Source organism: Microtus ochrogaster, linkage group LG8, assembly GCF_000317375.1.
Source record: "Microtus ochrogaster isolate Prairie Vole_2 linkage group LG8, MicOch1.0, whole genome shotgun sequence".
Classification (NCBI taxonomy): Eukaryota; Metazoa; Chordata; class Mammalia; order Rodentia; family Cricetidae; genus Microtus; species Microtus ochrogaster.
In genome coordinates this window covers 13374368-13384505 of record NC_022033.1, presented here as the reverse complement: position 1 = coordinate 13384505, position 10138 = coordinate 13374368, and positions in this window count along the sequence as shown.

Here is a 10138-nt window from a genome sequence, read left to right as displayed (position 1 = left end):
GCTCAGGGTCAGGCTCCCATCTCTTGTGCTGGATTCTGGCTGCACCTCCAGCCTGGTCCTCTATCTTCTTCCCTTTTGACTGGCATGCCTCAGTCACCTAGACTTCAGCCATGCTCCCTGAATCTCAGGTCCTTGTACCAACTGTTCCCTTAGCCAGCTCTCTCGCTCACTTGCCTTTCTTCCTTCCTTCTCAGTGTTTTCTTCTCTCTCTCTCTCTCCTCAAGTTTCTTTAGTCTCTCTTCCCTTTCCTCTCCATTTCATTTTCCCCCATTTTCACTTCTCTCTCTCTCTCTCTCTCTCTCTCTCTCTCTCTCTCTCTCTCTCTCACATTACATGACATTTGTTTATTTATTTGTGTGCGGTACGCCACAGAGCATGCAGAGGTTGGAGGACAACTTGTAGGTTTTGGTTCTCTCTGTTTACCACGCGAGTCCTGGGAATTGAGCTCAGGTTGTTCGGTTGTCAGAAAGTGACCTTGACTTGCTGAGCCATTTCAACAGTTCTCTTTGTTTTTGAGACAGTGCCATCCTGTAACTCAGGCTTGTAGACCCACAGCCATTCAGTCCCAAGGAAACACACTGAGGCTTATATCAATTATAAACTGTTTGGCTTATTAGCTCAGGCTTATTACTAACTAGCTCTTACAACTTAAATTAATCCATAATTCTGTCTATGTTTAGCCACATGGCTTGGTACCTTTTCTCAGTAAGGCATTCTCATCTTGTTTCCTCTGCATCTTGCTGGTGACTGACTCTCTGCCTTTCCTCTTCCAAATTCTCTTAGTTTGGCCACTCCACCTGTGCTTCCTGCCTGGCTACTGGCCAATCAGTGTTTTATTAAACTAATACAAGTGACAAATCTTTACAGTATGCAAGAACATTATCCCACAACACAGGCTGGCCTAGAACTCACTGTGTAGCCCAGGCTACTTCAAACTCACGGCAATCCTCCTGTCTCAGTCTTCCTTGTGCTGAGGTTACAGGTGTGAGCACCCATGACTGGTCAAGCCATTCCTTTGCTTCCAAGTTTAAAGTCAGTGTCACCCACCCCGCCATCCGGTTGAACACACCTTTTCTACTTTGTCGTCGTTTGGCTCCACTGTTTAGTACACCAATGACTCCGATCATTTATTTTTATTTATTAGTCTTTCAGGCCTATTTTCTCTCCCTCTAGGGTGTAGCTTTCCAGGATGAACAGCTCTGTGCCACTTACTGCGGCCTCTCCCAGCACAGGACACAGCACCCACAGCAGACAAATCCATGGCACATGACTAGAGGGAGCGCCTTCTCACTCCTGCTCACCTGCTCCAGCCCCTGTCTTCTGTCCCTCATCCTACTCAGGCTAGTCCTTCAAGAGCACAGAACTTACTGTGTAAACCTCTCAAGGCTCCCTAGTTCTTCTGGATTGTATTACTGTCTACGGCTCCTTAGTTCTTGGGGATAACATCCATTTCTCTTCATGTGCATTTTTACTGCCCAGCCTCTGTTTTTCTCTAAAGCTGCCCCTATTGCCCCAGCTCCTCTTGGCTCCAGGCACTGTCGGGGAGAGCTTGTGAGTCTTGTGTAGATTGCTCTACTTGCCTCGTTCCCTTTGCTTGGCCTGTCTGCCTTGTCTTCCCTGTCTCCTATCAGGCCTCATCCCCTCCAGGGATCCTGTCTAACCTGTGCCTTCCTTCACTGTGGCCTGTGCTGTGCTCTGACTCACAAGCCCCCAGAGGGTCCTGCTGTTCTTCCAGATGGGGAGTGGCAGGGGTGTCAGCCATCCTGGCTGGGGTTCCGGTCAGTTTCTGGCCCAGGACTGCCTGCCTACGTATGTATGCCAGCTTAACTGTTGATCGACTGAGGTGGCCCTGGTAGGGTAGCAGCTTCTGGGGCTCCCCTCTGGGCAGACCCCTTCTGGAGCATGAGCTTCTTGGCAACTTGAACCCAGTGAAGACTACCCAGAGATCCAGAAGGAGCCATGCAAAGCTGCCTGAGATCAGATTATACAGAGATTGTGGCTTCCCCTGGGTGCTGGCTGTTCCTTTGCTATGAAGGCAGCTGCTGCCCTGTGGTAACCACCCCTGTCGAGAGGCCCTAGTTGGGAGATCCAGGATCACAACACCTGCATGGCTGCGCATGATGATGGCCTCTGTGTTCGGCCCATTGCATCTCAGTTCACCCCTGTAACCTCCCTTTGAGGTTGGTGTTCAATAAGTGCATAAATCTGGATTCAGAGAGGTTAAGTTATTTGCCCAAAGTCAGACAGCTAGAAGTGGTTCAAGCTGCGAATCCAGGCATGCCAGGCTTTGGCCAGGCGAGAAAACAATGAAGAAAGTCGCCCATCAAGAGGCTTGGGAGGGCATGGTTTAACCCGGAAGACTGAGCTTCCAGGGGTGTCCAGGATAGCTGCCCACGACCCTCTGTCTCCTTCTGTCTTTAATGGAGAGGGCGGGAGTGGCAGCTGGAGCCGGCAGGGAGAGCTGCCCATTAGCCCTAATTAGCAGCCCGTCTGGAAAAGCGCTTGGGCTGAAATCAAGACGCTGTCAGTGGGTCCCAGCTGGGTTGTAGCTGAGTGGCAGCTGCAACATTTCCAGAGCCTGAGCCTGAAGCGTCAGCCAGGGAGGCCTTGAGGCCTGCCTCACCTGGGCTCAGCAACTGGGGGGGGGTGTTCCTCCCCAACCTGACAGTACCCACTGATGTCCCATACCACCCAAACAAGCACAGCTCACATGCCTTGGTTATCTCCCCCGCCAGCCCCCCGGTTCTCCGATAGCCTTGGGATACTGCACTCCTGATCCATTTTGTGGAAGATGTAGGAACCAAAGAGCTTCAGGGTTAGACTCACAGTTAGGCTGTGCCAGGACTGGGGGACCCTGTGAGACCTGGACTTGGGTTTAAGGCAGGAAACAGGAAGGGAGCCCAGTAACATCCTGAGTAAGACTGGTGAATCTCAAGAGAATGGGGGTGCAGGACCCCAAGATACCATCTCCCCAGCAGGACATAGGCCTCCTGATACCTTCCATGTGCAGACAGACAAACTCTGTGGCAGAGGAGGCTGACAGGGTGAGCGGGAAACTAGGTGTCAGGGAGGACTCAGTTTACCTCTCCGTCTCTCTTGCTTTCTCAAAGCACTAAGGACAAACTGAGATTTACAATCGAGCTAAAAGGAAAAAGAAAAAGCCCCCCTCCCCCAGCTGCTTTCTGAGAAATTGATGGTTGCGATCTGTGCAGCCCACTCTGAGGGCTGCTGAGGCCAGGGGTGGGATGAGGGTGAGAGGGTGGACCATGACCATCCATGTTGTTGTCCATAATGATAAGGGACGAGGCGCTGGGAAATGAGATGCGCTGGGCCTTTACTGGGCGCTTTGCAGAGATTAGCTTGTTAACCCTTGTAATTAACCTTGCCAGGTGGGTGCAGAGCTGTCCTGTTCTCTAGTGCTGAAGGAGATCCAGCAGCGAAGGGGCTGCTGGGGGGTTGCAGGGGGTGGGCTGGGAGGTGGGATTTTAAGACTTCAAGTCAGAACCCGTGAGCCGCTTGCCAAGCAATGAGGGATGCAGCCAGCTTGGAGTTTTCCACTTTCACTTCAGGTAACAGCTCACATCTCTGCCTAGGAAGATTCTAGAACACTGAGGAGATCAGGTGGATAGAGAAGGGCTTGGAAGGAAGGAGACTGGCCTTACAAGGAGGGATCACTGTTACCTGTGATAGCCTCTGGGGCTTATGGGAAGTTCCTTGATCTGAGGTCTTCTCATCTTCTTAGACCCAGACTAGCGGAGGGCAAAGTCTCTCCCAAGGGCCAGCCCTCACCTGTTCTATCCATAAGGTTTTACTATCACATAGCTACATCCATCATGCTCACAGTGACATGGATGGTGGCTACAAGATGCCTGGTAACTTAATAGTGCCTCTTGGGTCCTACGTAGGAAAAACTTGTTGATCCTGTCCTAGCTAAGGTGGTCTGTTTCATTCAGATGCCCGAATTCTACAGTATCCGGGCTTGGTGTATCCAGAGAGATCATCTGTCCAGCTGAGCCACAGAAGAGGGAAGCCATTCATGCAAAGACACCCAAGAGGGGCAGGAGTCAGAGTGGCTCAGTAGGTAGAGGGTCAGCGGGGCAAGCATGAGGACTTGGGTTCGGCCCACACACCTGTGGCCTCAGTTCTGGGGTAGCAGGAGCATCCTGGGGCTCCATGGTATGAGACCTGCAAGATGGCTAGGTGGGTAAAGGTGACTGCCTCCAAGCCTGATGATCTGAGTTTGACCCCTGACCCACATGGTGGAAGGAGAGAAACATATCCTGAAAATTGCCCTCTGACCTCTATGTATATAACGTGACACATGCCCCACCCCTCACTAAATCAATAGGTGAATTGAATTTAAAATAGGTAATTTTAAAGTAAGATGGAGGATGATGGAGGAAGATAGCCAACACCTTTTACCTGTACAATACAACCCCCTACACACACACACACACACACACACACCGCAAAGAATAAAGAAAGCAAAGGAGTCTGAAACACAATCCTCAGCTCTTAGTGGGCAGGGAGACAGTGGCCAGGTGTTTTAGCCCTGGGGACACCTGACCATTGTCCTCCCTGTGAGGGCCTCCGCATTTGTGTTTCGCATGCCAAAAGGGTTTAGGTGAAAGCCTTCGGCAGGCTACCCTGCCAGCAGGGCGTTGAGGCCCGTGCATTACCTGCATGTGCTGACATCATGGTCGATGCCTCTTTGAGTCGATTTCCGCATTTATGGGCTGCTTTCAAAATAAAATTAGGATAAAAAGAAGTCTGCTGGAAGAAGAAAAACACAAGTAAATAACAGTCCAAGTGCTACTTGCAGATGGCAGACGTCATAAATATGGTATCTGAGTAGCTGAGACGGGGCACCACGGATCGATTCAATCACATTTTCAGAGCTAAGGCTCCAGGCCCTGGGATTTAAGGGCAGAACATGTTCTTAGTGCTAGGGTTGCTACGATGGTGGTGTGGGCTGGTAAATGCAGTGCTCAGGGCCTCTCCTGGTTTAAGAGTCACTTTGTATTTTGGGCAATGGGCCCAGAGGCTCTGGAGCCCCATCTTTGTTCCTGTCATTTTCACTCTGAAGTCACATCCCCCAGGCTTGGGATTTCTCTGAGGTGGCCAGCTGACTTGCAGAGGTCAGAGGTTATAGATCTCTGGTATGGGACTTGCTCCCTGCCACCATGTGGCCACCCCATCTTCAGGGCAGCTACTCTTATTCCGAACTGCCTGGGAGAAGTGCCGTCCGTGGTTGAGCGGGCTTCAGGGACCATGAACAGTGCCCACATGAGCCTAGTCTGGTGTGAGGCCACCCTGGATTAGACAGCTGCCTGCTACAGTCTTGCTGTGAGGTTCAGGTTACTTCCCATATGTCCCTGACCCTCATTTTCCTCGCTCAGATCTTTGTGACTGGAACAACTCCCACAATGGATGTGGGTCAGAGGGTTCAGGTGAGTGAGGGACACACAGTGGCAATTGGATGAATGCCAAAATAAATCCATGGCAAGGCGGACCTGCTGGGGGTGCTGGGCAGGCAGCTCAGCCAGGGGCCTTGGCTAGGCTGGTTCCCCTGGCATTGCCAGACTATACTGATGGCAGCAATTGATTCCACAGTGACCAGGCAATAGTTGACATGTGTGTGTGTGTGTGTGTGTGTATGTGTGTAGGAGTGTGCAAATGAGATAATGAGCTTCCCCTCTAGGACCTGGAGACAGTCTAGAAACTCGTCTTTGGCTGGAGAGAAGGAGAAGACAGAGTGATGCTGCCCCTGTGGCCCCCATCATGTTCTACTGCCAAGGGCCAAGTGGCTGAAGTTGTCAAGCCCAGAACGTCAAGCCCAGAACGTGAAGGAAGGGTGAGTAGCAAGCAGCTGACATCCTTCTCAAGGGGGTGCAGTTCAGTGTCTGCAGTCTTGGGGTTGAATCCCTGGGGTCGTAGACGAGTAGCACCTGTACTGCCAGGTGATCTTTTCTTACTTGCAAATGTCATCTGTGTGCCTTCCCGCACCTCCCAGGTGGGCACCTATGCCTGCACACACCCACTGGGTATCTATGGAGACCCCCTAGCCAAGCTCTGGTCAGGCTCTGAGGACCAGCACAGATAGGACAGTGAAGAACTTTGTGCCTCTTAAAGATCATTGCCCTCACTCCTTCCTCTCCTTAGATGCTTACAGAGCCCTGTGTGCAGCCACCATGCAGTGCAGGGACAGCCACAGACAGTGTCCCTGTGCATGGAGCACCAGTGGAGATGCTGAGCGAGGCTTTGGAACCAAGCACCAAATACCGGGGAGTATTGTCAGGATGCTGTGGTGGCGGTCACTTATAGTGTCATCGCTAGTGATTGACAGCAGGACAGTGGGGCTACACATGTTGGAACCACACAGAAATGTGCTCCTGAGGTTCCCAGGGTGCACATCAGGTGATGCCCAAGGCCACTAGTGCTGGGTATCAGTTGTGCTCTGCGGACATCCGTTATGGACTTTGGGGGGCTAGGAACCCTAAGCGGTTTCTGCATTTTGAACTCTTACAGGCAGGCGGACCTTGGGTAACCCTTTGGCTCATCATATGACTCAAGAGTGGTGGCCCCGCAGCCTAGCCCAATGGCAAGGATGGCTCCCTGCCTGAGACAGATTGATCCCCTTCCCTGGGGGTTTTGCTCTGAGGCCAGAATGTCATTTTTTCACCACAAAACCCTCTTTCTTGTAATTACCGAGAATTACTTATAAGGAGCGTACGCACGTGCTCCTATTGATTGCCACCCTGAGAAGATCAGGAATCATTTCAAGTAGATTAAACGAACTTTCTTTTGCCTTTTGGGAAGTTGGACTCAGAGTTATTTAAGGAGATTAATCAACTCTTAAGAGCTCCAGACAGCCGCCCCACCTCTTGAGCAAGCCGGGGACATGTCATCTTCCCTGCCTTCAAATAGCCCTTCCTCATTCCCTCCCACTCCTTCCGCACCCCTACCCTATCGGCAGTTTCTAGGACGCCCTTCTAGAGAGCAGGTAGGCAGCACCTCTGGCTGCCATCAGCTCGCCTGGGCAGCCCAGTGGCCCAGTTCCCAGGCTGGGCACTACCTCAGAGAGTGTTCGGTCACTGTGAAGAGGCTTTCCATCCAAGCTCTTCGCTCTGTAGCTGCCACATAGGGCGGTACTGTCTGCTCAAGGCCAGTCGTTAGCTTTCAATGCATTTGGCCACATGGGTTCTGCCAATGCCACCCTCTGTCGGCCACCATTCTGAACTCTAAGGTTCAGAGCAGTTCCTCAGCCTCCCGCCCAGGAAGCCTGTGCTGTGTCATCATCCTGGGAGTGCTGGTCCCACCTAGGGAAAGAGGGAAGAGAGGGGGAGGGAAGGAAGGACAAAGGACTGAGCATGGTCCCATGAGTCTTGGCATCTATGCCCCTCCTCAACCCAACATGGAAGGTTCAGCGATTCTAGAGCCGGGTGGATTGGTCTCAAATCCTTGAACAGCTTGCTTGATCTCTGAGATGTGAGTCCATCCATGTGAGTCGGGCCTGGTGATTAGTGGTGCTCCCCAGACAGGCCAGGGACTCCTTTAGCTCCTCGTGAGGAAATGCCCTTCTCCCTGAGTCTGCATCTCTGCCTTGGTTCCCCTTCATTTCTATTCTTCTCAGGTGAAGGTATCCAGGGTGCTCAGAGCTCCTGGGTCTCCAGAGTGCGGGTGTTCTGGGGTTCCCAGGTCCCGTGGTCTGGGGACATGACAGGCAGACATCATAGACCCTGGTTGCCCCCCTCCCCGCTTCCACTGCCTCTGCTCCCTTCCAGAAAGAAGCTAGAAGTCGAATGGGTCCCGAGGTGGAATATTTTCCAAATGTCAGTGCAGTCTGTGGCACATTACGGCTAAATGTGATCATCTCGGCGCCTGCTCTGAATGTCAGTGCACTGTGATGGTGACGAACGGCAGCCTGACAGGTGGGCCACAGCCCTCTCTCCGGGGAAATCAGCAGGCTGGCCAGGAAGTGGGGCCACCTCCAGCCTCTGCAGGAGGGAATCTTGGTTTGGGTGGGGACCCATGGTGGGCCTTAGGGTTCTGGGCTCTGATGTGACCTGTGCTCTGGTGTCCTGAAATCTTTTTCCTCCTCTTCCTCATCACCAGGTTTTGGGGTGCATAAAGCTGAGATACCTCAGGATAGACACCTGGAAAGGACCAGGCAGGCTCTGTGTGGGTGTGCTGTCTGCCTCAGGATGTCACTGCACACCTGGGAGCTTACAGTGCTGGAGGATCTGAGGGGTGGTACGTACACATCCCTACTAGCCCTCTGTACCCCCATGAGGCCGCGGGGGTGGGCTGGGGGTGTCTCTGCAGCATACACCATCTGACATGGGCATTCTTCCCTGTCTCTGTGTGCACTGGCTTCCAGATTCCTGCCTTTTCTATGTCATTGCCTGTGAGCATGGTACATGACTCTGTGTCTATGCACTCTCAGGACACCGCTGTGTGTGCATGAATCCACATGTCTTAGGTTCAGACATGTGTGCCGTGTTTGGCTTATGGGGTGCTGGGGATCAAACCCAGGGATTTTACATGCTAGAGAAGCACTCTACCAACTGAGTTACACATCCAGCCCTTAAAAAAATCTTTAAAAATGTTTATTATAATAATGTATTTGTGTGTATGCGTGTACATGTGGTTATGTATGCACAGGTACCTACAGAATCAGGAGGGGAACAACTAACTCCTTGGAGTGGGGATGTGATATACACAGCGTGAGCATGTGTGAAGTGTATGGTTGTATATGTGTGTTCACTAAAAGCTATTAGTGAACCACCCACTATGAATGTGTTTGTGTGCATGTGTGAGCATGTTATGTGTGTTGTTTATGTGTCTGTGTAGCATGTATGTAGGTGATATGTGCATGTGTCTGTGTTTGTCTGTGGTATGTATATGGTGTATGATGTGTTTGTATGTGTATTATATGTGGTGTGTATGCGTGTGGTATATGTGTATTATGTAGTATGTGAGGTACGTGTGGTATATGTGCATGTAGTATGTTTGTGTGTGATCTATGTGTGTGTGGTCTATGTGGTATGTGTATGTGTGTGGTTTATATGGTATGTGTGTGTGATGTGATGTGTGTATGTGTGTTGTATATGTGTGTGTTATATATGTGTGCAGTGTGTATATGTGTGTGGTTTATGGTGTATATGTGTGTGGTATATATGTACTTAGTGTGTGTTGTGTATGTGTGTTGTATATGTGTGTGTTATATATGTGTGCAGTGTGTATATGTGTGTGGTTTATGGTGTATATGTGTGTGGTATATATGTACTTAGTGTGTGTTGTGCATGTGTGTTGTATATGGTGTATATGTGGTAAGCCTATGTGTTTCAGGAGTGTTCAGGAAAGAGAAGGAAGAGGCTCAGGGAGAGGCTGTCTGCAAACCAGTCCTGAGCCTGGACCAGCTTCTCTCATAGGCCTGGATTCCAGGCTGCTAACCGTCCACAACAAGGCTGCAGTTCCCAACGCCATGCCTGGAGGCTTTGGTTCCTCTACTTCCTCCTGGAAACTTCCAGAGGTAGAGGCTATCCCTTTCTGGGCTCCACAATGACCAGGCCAACTTTCCCCAGGGCTCCAGGCAAGTCCTGACTTCATTGTCTCTTCCAAGGCAAGCCTGTCTTCCTGCGTATCTTCCTTCCCCCCACCATGCTCTCCCGAAAGCAGCCAGTGCCTCTGAGAGTCTCACCCAGCATGAGGAGCCCCAGGACTTCAGACTCTTAAAGAGGAGATGTCTTACCTACCCTTCTTCACATGCCACCCTTCCCACACGCCACCCTTCCCACATGTCACCCTCCTTACACGCCACCCTTCCCACACGCCACCCTCCTTACACGCCACCCTTCCCACACGCCACCCTTCCCACATGCCACCCTTCCCACATGCCACCCTTCCCACATGCCACCCTCCTTACACGCCACCCTTCCCACATGTCACCCTTCCCACATGTCACCCTTCCCACATGTCACCCTTCCCACATGTCACCCTTCTTCATATGCCACCCTTCCCACACGCCACCCTTCCCACACGCCACCCTTCCCACATGCCACCCTTCCCACATGCCACCCTTCCCACATGCTACCCTTCCCACATGCCACCCTTCCCACATGCCACCCTTCCCACA